We start from the raw sequence: 14,080 nt of genomic DNA, 5'->3' as shown, positions 1-14,080 counted from the left end.
ATGGGTGAGAGAAGGTGGTATGGGTGGGAGAGAGAGGTATGGGTGGGTGGGGGAGCTATGGGTGGGAGAGGGAGGAATGGGTGGGAGAGAGAGGTATGGGTGGGAGCGGGAGGTATGGGTGGGAGAGGGAGGGTGGGAGAGAGAGGGAGGTATGGGTGGAAGAGGGAGGTATGGGTGGAAGAGGGAGGTATGGGTGGAAGAGGGGAGGTATGGGTGGAAGAGGGAGGTATGGGTGGAAGAGGGAGGTATGGGTGCGAGAGGGAGGTATGGGTGGGAGAGTGAGGGTGGGAGAGAGAGGGAGTTATGATTGGGAGATGGAGGTATGGGTGGGAGAGAGAGGTATGGGTGGGAGAGGTAGGTGGAGGGAGTTATGGGTGAGAGAGGGAGGTATGGGTGGGAGAGGGAGGTATGGGTGGGAGAGGGCGGTATGGGTGGGAGAGGGAGGTATGGGTGGGAGAGGGAGGTATGGGTGGGTGAGGGAGGTATGGGTGGGTGAGGGAGGTATGGGTGGGAGAGGGAGGTATGGGTGGGAGGGGGAGGTATGGGTGGGAGAGAGAGGTATGGGTGGGAGAGAGAGGTATGGGTGGGAGGGAGAGGTATGGGTGGGAGAGGGAGGTATGGGTGGGAGAGGTAGGTAAGGGTGGGTGATGGAGGAATGGGTGGGAGAGAGAGGTATGGGTGGGAGAGGGTGGTATGGGTGGGAGAGGTAGGTATGGGTGGGAGAGAGAGATATGGGTGGGAGAGTGAGCTATGGGTGGGCGAGGAAGGTATGGGTGGGAGAGGGAGGTATGGGTGGGAGAGAAAGGTATGGGTGCGAGAGGGAGGTATGGATGGGAGAGGGAGGTGTGGGTAGGAGAGGGAGGTATGGGTGGGAGAGGGAGGTATGGGTGGGAGAGGGAGGTGGAGGGAGGTATGGGTGGGAGAGGAAGGTATGGGTGGGAGAGGGAGGTGGAGGGAAGTATGGGTGAGAGAGGGAGGTATGGGTGGGAGAGGGAGGTATGGGTGGGAGAGGGAGGTATGGGTTGGAGCGGGAGGGTGGGAGAGAGAGGGAGGTATGGGTGGAAGAGGGAGGTATGGGTGGAAGAGGGAGGTATAGGTGGGAGGGGGCGGTATGGATGGGAGAGGGAGGTATGGGCGGGTGAGGGAGGTATGGGTGGGAGAGAGAGGTATGGGTGGGAGAGTGAAGTATGGGTGCGAGAGGGAGGTATGGGTGGGAGAGGGAGGTATGGGTGGGAGAGAGAGGTATGGGTGGGGGAGAGAGAGGTATGGGTGGGAGAGGGCGGTATGGGTGGCAGAGGGAGTTATGGGTGGGAGAGAGAGGTATGGGTGGGAGAGAGAGAGGTATGGGTCGGAGAGGGAGGTATGGGTGGGAGAGAGAGGTATGGGTGGGAGGGAGAGGTATGGGTGGGAGAGGGAGGTATGGGTGGGAGGGGGAGGTATGGGTGGGAGAGAGAGGTATGGGTGGGAGAGAGAGGTATGGGTGGGAGGGAGAGGTATGGGTGGGAGAGGGAGGTATGGGTGGGAGAGGTAGGTAAGGGTGGGTGATGGAGGAATGGGTGGGAGAGAGAGGTATGGGTGGGAGAGGGTGGTATGGGTGGGAGAGGTAGGTATGGGTGGGTGATGGAGGAATGGGTGGGAGAGAGAGGTATGGGTGGGAGAGGGCGGTATGGGTGGGAGAGGTAGGTATGGGTGAGAGAGAAAGGTATGGGTGGGAGAGAGAGGTATGGGTGGGAGAGGGAGGTATGGGTGGAAGAGGGAGGTGTGGGTGGGAGAGGGAGGTGTGGGTTGGAGAGGGAGGTATGGGTGGGAGAGAGAGATATGGGTGGGAGAGAGAGATATGGGTGGGAGAGTGAGCTATGGGTGGGCGAGGGAGGTATGGGTGGGAGAGGGAGGTATGGGTGGGAGAGAGAGGTATGGGTGCGAGAGGGAGGTATGGATGGGAGAGGGAGGTGTGGGTAGGAGAGGGAGGTATGGGTGGGAGAGGGAGGTATGGGTGAGAGAGGGAGGTGGAGGGAGGTATGGGTGGGAGAGGAAGGTATGGGTGGGAGAGGGAGGTGGAGGGAAGTATGGGTGAGAGAGGGAGGTATGGGTGGGAGAGGGAGGTATGGGTGGGAGAGGGAGGTATGGGTGGGAGAGGGAGGTAAGGGTGGGAGAGGGAGGCATGGGTGGAGGAGGGAGGTATTGATGGGAGAGGGAGGTATGGTTGGGAGGGGGAGGAATGGGTGGGAGAGGGAGGTATGGGTGAGAGTGGGAGGTATTGGTGGGAGAGGGAGGGATGGGTGGGAGAGTGAGGTATGAGTGGGAGAGGGAGGTATGGGTGGGAGAGGGAGGTATGGGTGGGAGAGGGAGGTATGGGTGGGAGATGGAGGTATGGGTGGGAGAGGGAGGTATGGGTGGGAGAGGGAGGTATGGGTGGGAGAGGGAGGTATGGGTGGGAGAGGGAGGTATGGGTGCGAGAGGGAGGTTTGGTGGGAGAGGGAGGTATGGGTGGGAGAGGGAGGTATGGTTCAGAGATGGAGGTATGGGTGGGAGAGGGAGGTATGTAGGGGAGGGGGAGGTATGGTTCGGAGAGGGAGGTATGGGTGGGAGAGGGAGGTATGGGTGGGAGAGGGAGGTATGGGTGGGAGAGGGAGGTATGGGTGAGAGAGAGAGGTATGGGTGGGAGAGGGAGGTATGGGTGGGAGAGGGAGGTGGAGGGAAGTATGGGTGAGAGAGGGAGGTATGGGTGGGAGAGGGAGGTATGGGTGGGAGAGGGAGGTATGGGTTGGAGCGGGAGGGTGGGAGAGAGAGGGAGGTATGGGTGGAAGAGGGAGGTATGGGTGGAAGAGGGAGGTATAGGTGGGAGGGGGCGGTATGGATGGGAGAGGGAGGTATGGGCGGGTGAGGGAGGTATGGGTGGGAGAGAGAGGTATGGGTGGGAGAGTGAAGTATGGGTGCGAGAGGGAGGGATGGGTGGGAGAGGGAGGTATGGGTGGGAGAGAGAGGTATGGGTGGGGGAGAGAGAGGTATGGGTGAGAGAGGGAGGTATGGGTGGGAGAGAGAGCTATGGGTGGGAGAGGGAGGTATGGGTGGGTGAGGGAGGTATGGGTGGGAGAGGGAGGTATGGGTGGGAGTGGGAGGTATGGGTGGGAGAGAGAGGTATGGGTGGGAGAGAGAGGTATGGGTGGGAGAGGGAGGTATGGGTGGGAGAGGGCGGTATGGGTGGCAGAGGGAGTTATGGGTGGGAGAGAGAGGTATGGGTGGGAGAGAGAGAGGTATGGGTGGGAGAGAGAGAGGTATGGGTGGGAGAGGGAGGTATGGGTGGGAGAGAGAGTTATGGGTGGGAGAGGGAGGTATGGGTGGGAGAGGGAGGTATGGGTGGGAGAGGGAGGTATGGGTGAGAGAAGGTGGTATGGGTGGGAGAGAGAGGTATGGGTGGGTGGGGGAGCTATGGGTGGGAGAGGGAGGAATGGGTGGGAGAGAGAGGTATGGGTGGGAGCGGGAGGTATGGGTGGGAGAGGGAGGGTGGGAGAGAGAGGGAGGTATGGGTGGAAGAGGGAGGTATGGGTGGAAGAGGGAGGTATGGGTGGAAGAGGGGAGGTATGGGTGGAAGAGGGAGGTATGGGTGGAAGAGGGAGGTATGGGTGCGAGAGGGAGGTATGGGTGGGAGAGTGAGGGTGGGAGAGAGAGGGAGTTATGATTGGGAGATGGAGGTATGGGTGGGAGAGAGAGGTATGGGTGGGAGAGGTAGGTGGAGGGAGTTATGGGTGAGAGAGGGAGGTATGGGTGGGAGAGGGAGGTATGGGTGGGAGAGGGCGGTATGGGTGGGAGAGGGAGGTATGGGTGGGAGAGGGAGGTATGGGTGGGTGAGGGAGGTATGGGTGGGTGAGGGAGGTATGGGTGGGAGAGGGAGGTATGGGTGGGAGGGGGAGGTATGGGTGGGAGAGAGAGGTATGGGTGGGAGAGAGAGGTATGGGTGGGAGGGAGAGGTATGGGTGGGAGAGGGAGGTATGGGTGGGAGAGGTAGGTAAGGGTGGGTGATGGAGGAATGGGTGGGAGAGAGAGGTATGGGTGGGAGAGGGTGGTATGGGTGGGAGAGGTAGGTATGGGTGGGAGAGAGAGATATGGGTGGGAGAGTGAGCTATGGGTGGGCGAGGAAGGTATGGGTGGGAGAGGGAGGTATGGGTGGGAGAGAAAGGTATGGGTGCGAGAGGGAGGTATGGATGGGAGAGGGAGGTGTGGGTAGGAGAGGGAGGTATGGGTGGGAGAGGGAGGTATGGGTGGGAGAGGGAGGTGGAGGGAGGTATGGGTGGGAGAGGAAGGTATGGGTGGGAGAGGGAGGTGGAGGGAAGTATGGGTGAGAGAGGGAGGTATGGGTGGGAGAGGGAGGTATGGGTGTGAGAGGGAGGTATGGGTTGGAGCGGGAGGGTGGGAGAGAGAGGGAGGTATGGGTGGAAGAGGGAGGTATGGGTGGAAGAGGGAGGTATAGGTGGGAGGGGGCGGTATGGATGGGAGAGGGAGGTATGGGCGGGTGAGGGAGGTATGGGTGGGAGAGAGAGGTATGGGTGGGAGAGTGAAGTATGGGTGCGAGAGGGAGGTATGGGTGGGAGAGGGAGGTATGGGTGGGAGAGAGAGGTATGGGTGGGGGAGAGAGAGGTATGGGTGGGAGAGGGCGGTATGGGTGGCAGAGGGAGTTATGGGTGGGAGAGAGAGGTATGGGTGGGAGAGAGAGAGGTATGGGTGGGAGAGGGAGGTATGGGTGGGAGAGAGAGGTATGGGTGGGAGGGAGAGGTATGGGTGGGAGAGGGAGGTATGGGTGGGTGAGGGAGGTATGGGTGGGTGAGGGAGGTATGGGTGGGAGAGGGAGGTATGGGTGGGAGGGGGAGGTATGGGTGGGAGAGAGAGGTATGGGTGGGAGAGAGAGGTATGGGTGGGAGGGAGAGGTATGGGTGGGAGAGGGAGGTATGGGTGGGAGAGGTAGGTAAGGGTGGGTGATGGAGGAATGGGTGGGAGAGAGAGGTATGGGTGGGAGAGGGTGGTATGGGTGGGAGAGGTAGGTATGGGTGGGTGATGGAGGAATGGGTGGGAGAGAGAGGTATGGGTGGGAGAGGGCGGTATGGGTGGGAGAGGTAGGTATGGGTGAGAGAGAAAGGTATGGGTGGGAGAGAGAGGTATGGGTGGGAGAGGGAGGTATGGGCGGAAGAGGGAGGTGTTGGTGGGAGAGGGAGGTGTGGGTTGGAGAGGGAGGTATGGGTGGGAGAGAGAGATATGGGTGGGAGAGAGAGATATGGGTGGGAGAGTGAGCTATGGGTGGGCGAGGGAGGTATGGGTGGGAGAGGGAGGTTTGGGTGGGAGAGAGAGGTATGGGTGCGAGAGGGAGGTATGGGTGGGAGAGGGAGGTATGGGTGAGAGAGGGAGGTGGAGGGAGGTATGGGTGGGAGAGGAAGGTATGGGTGGGAGAGGGAGGTGGAGGGAAGTATGGGTGAGAGAGGGAGGTATGGGTGGGAGAGGGAGGTATGGGTGGGAGAGGGAGGTATGGGTGGGAGAGGGAGGTAAGGGTGGGAGAGGGAGGCATGGGTTGGGAGGGGGAGGTATGGGTGGGAGAGGGAGGTATGGGTGGGAGAGGGTGGTATGGGTGGAGGAGGGAGGTATTGATGGGAGAGGGAGGTATGGTTGGGAGGGGGAGGAATGGGTGGGAGAGGGAGGTATGGGTGAGAGTGGGAGGTATTGATGGGAGAGGGAGGGATGGGTGGGAGAGTGAGGTATGGGTGGGAGAGGGAGGTATGGGTGGGAGAGGGAGGTATGGGTGGGAGAGGGAGGTATGGGTGGGAGATGGAGGTATGGGTGGGAGAGGGAGGTATGGGTGGGAGAGGGAGGTATGGGTGCGAGAGGGAGGTATGGGTGCGAGAGGGAGGTTTGGTGGGAGAGGGAGGTATGGGTGGGAGAGGGAGGTATGGTTCAGAGATGGAGGTATGGGTGGGAGAGGGAGGTATGTAGGGGAGGGGGAGGTATGGTTCGGAGAGGGAGGTATGGGTGGGAGAGGGAGGTATGGGTGGGAGAGGGAGGTATGGGTGGGAGAGGGAGGTATGGGTGAGAGAGAGAGGTATGGGTGGGAGAGGGAGGTATGGGTGGGAGAGGGAGGTGGAGGGAAGTATGGGTGAGAGAGGGAGGTATGGGTGGGAGAGGGAGGTATGGGTGGGAGAGGGAGGTATGGGTTGGAGCGGGAGGGTGGGAGAGAGAGGGAGGTATGGGTGGAAGAGGGAGGTATGGGTGGAAGAGGGAGGTATAGGTGGGAGGGGGCGGTATGGATGGGAGAGGGAGGTATGGGCGGGTGAGGGAGGTATGGGTGGGAGAGAGAGGTATGGGTGGGAGAGTGAAGTATGGGTGCGAGAGGGAGGTATGGGTGGGAGAGGGAGGTATGGGTGGGAGAGAGAGGTATGGGTGGGGGAGAGAGAGGTATGGGTGAGAGAGGGAGGTATGGGTGGGAGAGAGAGGTATGGGTGGGAGAGGGAGGTATGGGTGGGTGAGGGAGGTATGGGTGGGAGAGGGAGGTATGGGTGGGAGTGGGAGGTATGGGTGGGAGAGAGAGGTATGGGTGGGAGAGAGAGGTATGGGTGGGAGAGGGAGGTATGGGTGGGAGAGGGCGGTATGGGTGGCAGAGGGAGTTATGGGTGGGAGAGAGAGGTATGGGTGGGAGAGAGAGAGGTATGGGTGGGAGAGAGAGAGGTATGGGTGGGAGAGGGAGGTATGGGTGGGAGAGAGAGGTATGGGTGGAGAGGGAGGTATGGGTGGGAGAGGGAGGTATGGGTGGGAGAGGGAGGTATGGGTGGGAGAGGGAGGTATGGGTGAGAGAGGGAGGGTGGGAGAGAGAGGGAGGTATGGGTGGAAGAGGGAGGTATGGGTGGAAGAGGGAGGTATGGGTGGAAGAGGGAGGTATGGGTGGAAGAGGGAGGTATGGGTGCGAGAGGGAGGTATGGGTGGGAGAGTGAGGGTGGGAGAGAGAGGGAGTTATGATTGGGAGATGGAGGTATGGGTGGGACAGAGAGGTATGGGTGGGAGAGGTAGGTGGAGGGAGTTATGGGTGAGAGAGGGAGGTATGGATGGGAGAGGGAGGTATGGGTGGGAGAGGGCGGTATGGATGGGAGAGGGAGGTATGGGTGGGAGAGGGAGGTATGGGTGGGTGAGGGAGGTATGGGTGGGTGAGGGAGGTATGGGTGGGAGAGGGAGGTATGGGTGGGAGGGGGAGGTATGGGTGGGAGAGAGAGGTATGGGTGGGAGAGAGAGGTATGGGTGGGAGGGAGAGGTATGGGTGGGAGAGGGAGGTATGGGTGGGAGAGGTAGGTAAGGGTGGGTGATGGAGGAATGGGTGGGAGAGAGAGGTATGGGTGGGAGAGGGTGGTATGGGTGGGAGAGGTAGGTATGGGTGGGTGATGGAGGAATGGGTGGGAGAGAGAGGTATGTGTGGGAGAGGGCGGTATGGGTGGGAGAGGTAGGTATGGGTGAGAGAGAAAGGTATGGGTGGGAGAGAGAGGTATGGGTGGGAGAGGGAGGTATGGGTGGAAGAGGGAGGTGTGGGTTGGAGAGGGAGGTGTGGGTTGGAGAGGGAGGTATGGGTGGGAGAGAGAGATATGGGTGGGAGAGTGAGCTATGGGTGGGCGAGGAAGGTATGGGTGGGAGAGGGAGGTATGGGTGGGAGAGAGAGGTATGGGTGCGAGAGGGAGGTATGGATGGGAGAGGGAGGTGTGGGTAGGAGAGGGAGGTATGGGTGGGAGAGGGAGGTATGGGTGGGAGAGGGAGGTGGAGGGAGGTATGGGTGAGAGAGGAAGGTATGGGTGCGAGAGGGAGGTATGGGTGGGAGAGGGAGGTAAGGGTGGGAGAGGGAGGCATGGGTTGGGAGGGGGAGGTATGGGTGGGAGAGGGAGGTAAGGGTGGGAGAGGGTGGTATGGGTGGAGGAGGGAGGTATTGATGGGAGAGGGAGGTATGGTTGGGAGGGGGAGGAATGGGTGGGAGAGGGAGGTATGGGTGAGAGTGGGAGGTATTGATGGGAGAGGGAGGGATGGGTGGGAGAGTGAGGTATGGGTGGGAGAGTGAGGTATGGGTGGGAGAGGGAGGTATGGGTGGGAGAGGGAGGTATGGGTGGGAGAGGGAGGTATGGGTGGGAGATGGAGGTATGGGTGGGAGAGGGAGGTATGGGTGGGAGAGGGAGGTATGGGTGGGAGAGGGAGGTATGGGTGGGAGAGGGAGGTATGGGTGCGAGAGGGAGGTTTGGTGGGAGAGGGAGGTATGGGTGGGAGAGGGAGGTATGGTTCAGAGATGGAGGTATGGGTGGGAGAGGGAGGTATGTAGGGGAGGGGGAGGTATGGGTCGGAGAGGGAGGTATGGGTGGGAGAGGGAGGTATGGGTGGGAGAGGGAGGTATGGGTGGGAGAGGGAGGTATGGGTGGGAGAGGGAGGTATGGGTGGGAGAGGGAGGTATGGGTGGGAGAGGGAGGTATGGGTGAGAGAGAGAGGTATGGGTGGGAGAGGGAGGTATGGGTGGGAGAGGGCGGTATGGGTGGGAGAGGGAGGTTTGGGTGGGAGAGGGAGGTATGGGTGAGAGAGGGAGGTATGGGTGAGAGAGGGAGGTATGGGTGAGAGCGGGAGGTATGGGTGGGAGAGGGAGGTATGGGTGGGAGAGGGAGGTATGGGTGGGAGAGGGAGGTATGGGTGGGAGAGGGAGGTATGGGTGGGAGAGGGAGGTATGGGTGGGAGAGGGAGGTATGGGTGGGAGAGGGCGGTATGGGTGGGAGAGGGAGGTATGGGTGGGTGAGGGAGGTATGGTTGGGGGGAGGTAGGTATGGGTGGGAGAGGGAGGTATGGGTGAGAGAGGGAGGTATGGGTGGGAGAGTGAGATATGGGTGGGAGAGGGAAGTATGGGTGAGAGAGGGAAGTATGGGTGAGAGAGGGAGGTATGGGTGAGAGAGGGAGGTATGGGTGAGAGAGGGAGGTATGGGTGAGAGAGGGAGGTATGGGTGGGAGAGGGAGGTATGGGTGGGAGAGGGAGGTATGGGTGGGAGAGGGAGGTATGGGTGGGAGAGGGAGGTATGGGTGGGAGAGGGAGGTATGGGTGGGAGAGGGAGGTATGGGTGGGAGAGGGAGGTATGGGTGGGAGAGGGAGGGATGGGTGGGAGATGGAGGTATGGGTGGGAGAGGGAGGTATGGGTTGGAGAGGGAGGTATGGGTGGGAGAGGGAGGTATGGGTGAGAGAGGGAGGTATGGGTGGGAGAGGGAGGTATGGGTGGGAGAGGGAGGTATGGGTGGGAGAGGGAGGTATGGGTGGGAGAGGGACGTATGGGTGAGAGAGGGAGGTATGGGTGAGAGAGGGAGGTATGGGTGGGAGAGGGAGGTGTGGGTGGGAGAGGGAGGTGTGGGTGGGAGAGGGAGGTATGGTGGGAGAGGGAGCGATGGGTGGGAGAGGGAGCGATGGGTGGGAGAGGGAGGGTGGGAGAGGGAGCTATGGGTGGGCGAGGGAGGTATGGGAGGGAGAGGGAGGTATGGGTGGGAGAGGGAGGTACGGGATGGAGAGAAAGTTATGGGTGGGAGAGGGAGGTATGGGTGGGTGAGGGAGGTATGGGTGGGTGAGGGAGGTATGGGTGGGAGAGGGAGGTATGGGTGGGAGAGGGAGGTATGGGTGGGAGAGGGAGGTATGGGTGGTCGAGGGAGGTATGGGTGGGAGAGAGAGTTATGGGTGGGAGAGAAAGGTATGGGTGGGAGAGGGAGGTATGCGTGGGAGAGGGAGGCATGGGTGGGAGAGGGAGGCATGGGTGGGAGGGGGAGGCATGGGTGGGAGAGAGAGGCATGGGTGGGGAGAGGGAGGTATCGGTGGGAGAGGGAGGTATGGGTGGGAGAGGGAGGGTGGGAGAGGGAGCTATGGGTGGGAGAGGGAGGTATGGGTGGGAGAGGGAGGTATGGGTGGGAGAGAGAGGTATGGGTGGGAGAGGGAGCTATGTATGGGAGAGGGAGGTATGGGTGGGAGAGGGAGGTATGGGTGAGAGAGGGAGGTATGGGTGGGAGAGGGAGCTATGTGTGGGAGAGGGAGGTATGGGTGGTCGAGGGAGGTATGGGTGGGAGAGAGAGGTATGGGTGGGAGAGAGAGGTATGGGTGGAAGAGGGTGGGTGGGAGAGGGAGCTATGGGTGGGAGAGGGAGCTATGGGTGGGAGAGAGAGGTATATGTGGGCGAGGGAGGTATGGGTGGGAGAGGGAGGGTGGGAGAGAGAGAGAGTTATGGGTGGGAGAGAGAGGTACGGGTGGGAGAGAGAGGTATGGGTGGGAGTGCGAGGTATGGGAAGAAGAGGGACGTATGGGAGGGAGAGGGAGGGTGGGAGTGAGAGGGAGGTAAGGGTGGGAGAGAGAGGAATGGGTTGGAGAGGGAGGTGGAGGGAGGTATAGGTGAGAGAGGGAGGTATGGGTGGGAGAGGGAGGTATGGGTGGGAGAGGGCGGTATGGGTAGGAGAGGGAGGTATGGGTGGGTGAGGGAGGTATGGGTGGGAGAGAGAGGTATTGGTGGGAGAGGGAGGTATGGGTGCGAGAGGGAGGTATGGGTGTGAGAGAGAGGTATGGGTGGGAAAGAGAGGTATGGGTGGGAGAGGGAGGTATGGGTGGGAGAGGGAGGTATGGGTGGGAGAGGTAGGTATGGGTGGGTGATGGAGGAATGGGTGGGAGAGAGAGGTATGGGTGGGAGAGGGCGGTATGTGTGGGAGAGGTAGGTCTGGGTGGGTGATGGAGGAATGGGTGGGAGAGAGATGTATGGGTGGGAGAGGTAGGTATGGGCGGGTCATGGAGGAATGGGTGGGAGAGAGAGCTATGGGTGGGAGAGAGAGGTATGGGTGGAGGAGGGAGGTATTGATGGGAGAGGGAGGTATGGTTGGGAGGGGGAGGAATGGGTGGGAGAGGGAGGTATGGGTGAGAGTGGGAGGTATTGATGGGAGAGGGAGGGATGGGTGGGAGAGTGAGGTATGGGTGGGAGAGGGAGGTATGGGTGGGAGAGGGAGGTATGGGTGGGAGAGGGAGGTATGGGTGGGAGATGGAGGTATGGGTGGGAGAGGGAGGTATGGGTGGGAGAGGGAGGTATGGGTGGGAGAGGGAGGTATGGGTGCGAGAGGGAGGTTTGGTGGGAGAGGGAGGTATGGGTGGGAGAGGGAGGTATGGTTCAGAGATGGAGGTATGGGTGGGAGAGGGAGGTATGTAGGGGAGGGGGAGGTATGGGTCGGAGAGGGAGGTATGGGTGGGAGAGGGAGGTATGGGTGAGAGAGAGAGGTATGGGTGGGAGAGGGAGGTATGGGTGGGAGAGGGAGGTGGAGGGAAGTATGGGTGAGAGAGGGAGGTATGGGTGGGAGAGGGAGGTATGGGTGGGAGAGGGAGGTATGGGTTGGAGCGGGAGGGTGGGAGAGAGAGGGAGGTATGGGTGGAAGAGGGAGGTATAGGTGGGAGGGGGCGGTATGGATGGGAGAGGGAGGTATGGGCGGGTGAGGGAGGTATGGGTGGGAGAGAGAGATATGGGTGGGAGAGTGAAGTATGGGTGCGAGAGGGAGGTATGGGTGGGAGAGGGCGGTATGGGTGGGAGAGAGAGGTATGGGTGGGGGAGAGAGAGGTATGGGTGAGAGAGGGAGGTATGGGTGGGAGAGAGAGGTATGGGTGGGAGAGGGAATTATGGGTGGGAGAGGGAGGTATGGGTGGGAGTGGGAGGTATGGGTGGGAGAGAGAGGTATGGGTGGGAGAGAGAGGTATGGGTGGGAGAGGGAGGTATGGGTGGGAGAGGGCGGTATGGGTGAGAGAAGGTGGTATGGGTGGGAGAGAGAGGTATGGGTGGGTGGGGGAGCTATGGGTGGGAGAGGGAGGAATGGGTGGGAGAGAGAGGTATGGGTGGGAGCGGGAGGTATGGGTGGGAGAGGGAGGGTGGGAGAGAGAGGGAGGTATGGGTGGAAGAGGGAGGTATGGGTGGAAGAGGGAGGTATGGGTGGAAGAGGGAGGTATGGGTGGAAGAGGGAGGTATGGGTGTGAGAGGGAGGTATGGGTGGGGAGAGGGAGGGTGGGAGAGAGAGGGAGTTATGATTGGGAGATGGAGGTATGGGTGGGAGAGAGAGGTATGGGTGGGAGAGTGAGGTGGAGGGAGTTATGGGTGAGAGAGGGAGGTATGGGTGGGAGAGGGAGGTATGGGTGGGAGAGGGAGGTATGGGTGGGAGAGGGAGGTATGGGTGGGAGAGGGCGGTATGGGTGGGAGAGGGCGGTATGGGTGGGAGAGGGAGGTATGGGTGGGAGAGGGAGGTATGGGTGGGAGAGGGAGGTATGGGTGGGTGAGGGAGGTATGGGTGGGAGAGGGAGGTATGGGTGGGAGGGGAGGTATGGGTGGGAGAGAGAGGTATGGGTGGGAGAGAGAGGTATGGGTGGGTGGGAGAGGTATGGGTGGGAGAGGGAGGTATGGGTGGGAGGCGTAGGTAAGGGTGGGTGATGGAGGAATGGGTGGGAGAGAGAGGTATGGGTGGGAGAGGGCGGTATGGGTGGGAGAGGGCGGTATGGGTGGGAGAGGGAGGTATGGGTGGGAGAGGGAGGTATGGGTGGGAGAGGGAGGTATGGGTGGGTGAGGGAGGTATGGGTGGGAGAGGAGGTATGGGTGGGAGGGGAGGTATGGGTGGGAGAGAGAGGTATGGGTGGGAGAGAGAGGTATGGGTGGGAGGGAGAGGTATGGGTGGGAGAGGGAGGTATGGGTGGGAGGCGTAGGTAAGGGTGGGTGATGGAGGAATGGGTGGGAGAGAGAGGTATGGGTGGGAGAGGGTGGTATGGGTGGGAGAGGTAGGTATGGGTGGGTGATGGAGGAATGGGTGGGAGAGAGAGGTATGGGTGGGAGAGGGCGGTATGGGTGGGAGAGGTAGGTATGGGTGAGAGAGAAAGGTATGGGTGGGAGAGAGAGGTATGGGTGGGAGAGGGAGGTATGGGTGGAAGAGGGAGGTGTGGGTTGGAGAGGGAGGTGTGGGTTGGAGAGGGAGGTATGGGTGGGAGAGAGAGATATGGGTGGGAGAGTGAGCTATGGGTGGGCGAGGAAGGTATGGGTGGGAGAGGGAGGTATGGGTGGGAGAGAGAGGTATGGGTGCGAGAGGGAGGTATGGTATGGAGAGGGAGGTGTGGGTAGGAGAGGGAGGTATGGGTGGGAGAGGGAGGTATGGGTGGGAGAGGGAGGTGGAGGGAGGTATGGGTGGGAGAGGAAGGTATGGGTGGGAGAGGGAGGTGGAGGGAAGTATGGGTGAGAGAGGGAGGTATGGGTGGGAGAGGGAGGTATGGGTGCGAGAGGGAGGTATGGGTGGGAGAGGGAGGTAAGGGTGGGAGAGGGAGGCATGGGTTGGGAGGGGGAGGTATGGGTGGGAGAGGGAGGTATGGGTGGGAGAGGGTGGTATGGGTGGAGGAGGGAGGTATTGATGGGAGAGGGTGGTATGGTTGGGAGGGGGAGGAATGGGTGGGAGAGGGAGGTATGGGTGAGAGTGGGAGGTATTGATGGGAGAGGGTGGGATGGGTGGGAGAGTGAGGTTTGGGTGGGAGAGGGAGGTATGGGTGGGAGAGGGGAGGTATGGGTGGGAGAGGGAGGTATGGGTGGGAGATGGAGGTATGGGTGGGAGAGGGAGGTATGGGTGGGAGAGGGAGGTATGGGTGGGAGAGGGAGGTATGGGTGGGAGAGGGAGGTATGGGTGCGAGAGGGAGGTTTGGTGGGAGAGGGAGGTATGGGTGGGAGAGGGAGGTATGGTTCAGAGATGGAGGTATGGGTGGGAGAGGGAGGTATGTAGGGGAGGGGGAGGTATGGGTCGGAGAGGGAGGTATGGGTGGGAGAGGGAGGTATGGGTGGGAGAGGGAGGTATGGGTGGGAGAGGGAGGTATGGGTGGGAGAGGGAGGTATGGGTGAGAGTGGGAGGTATTGATGGGAGAGGGAGGGATGGGTGGGAGAGTGAGGTATGGGTGGGAGAGGGAGGTATGGGTGGGAGAGGGAGGTATGGGTGGGAGAGGGAGGTATGGGTGGGAGAGAGAGATATGGGTGGGAGAGTGAGCTATGGGTGGGTGAGGAAGGTATGGGTGGGA

This window comes from Scyliorhinus torazame, chromosome 1 (genome assembly GCF_047496885.1).
Source record: "Scyliorhinus torazame isolate Kashiwa2021f chromosome 1, sScyTor2.1, whole genome shotgun sequence".
Lineage (NCBI taxonomy): Eukaryota > Metazoa > Chordata > Chondrichthyes > Carcharhiniformes > Scyliorhinidae > Scyliorhinus > Scyliorhinus torazame.
Note: the sequence above shows the minus strand (reverse complement) of the source record.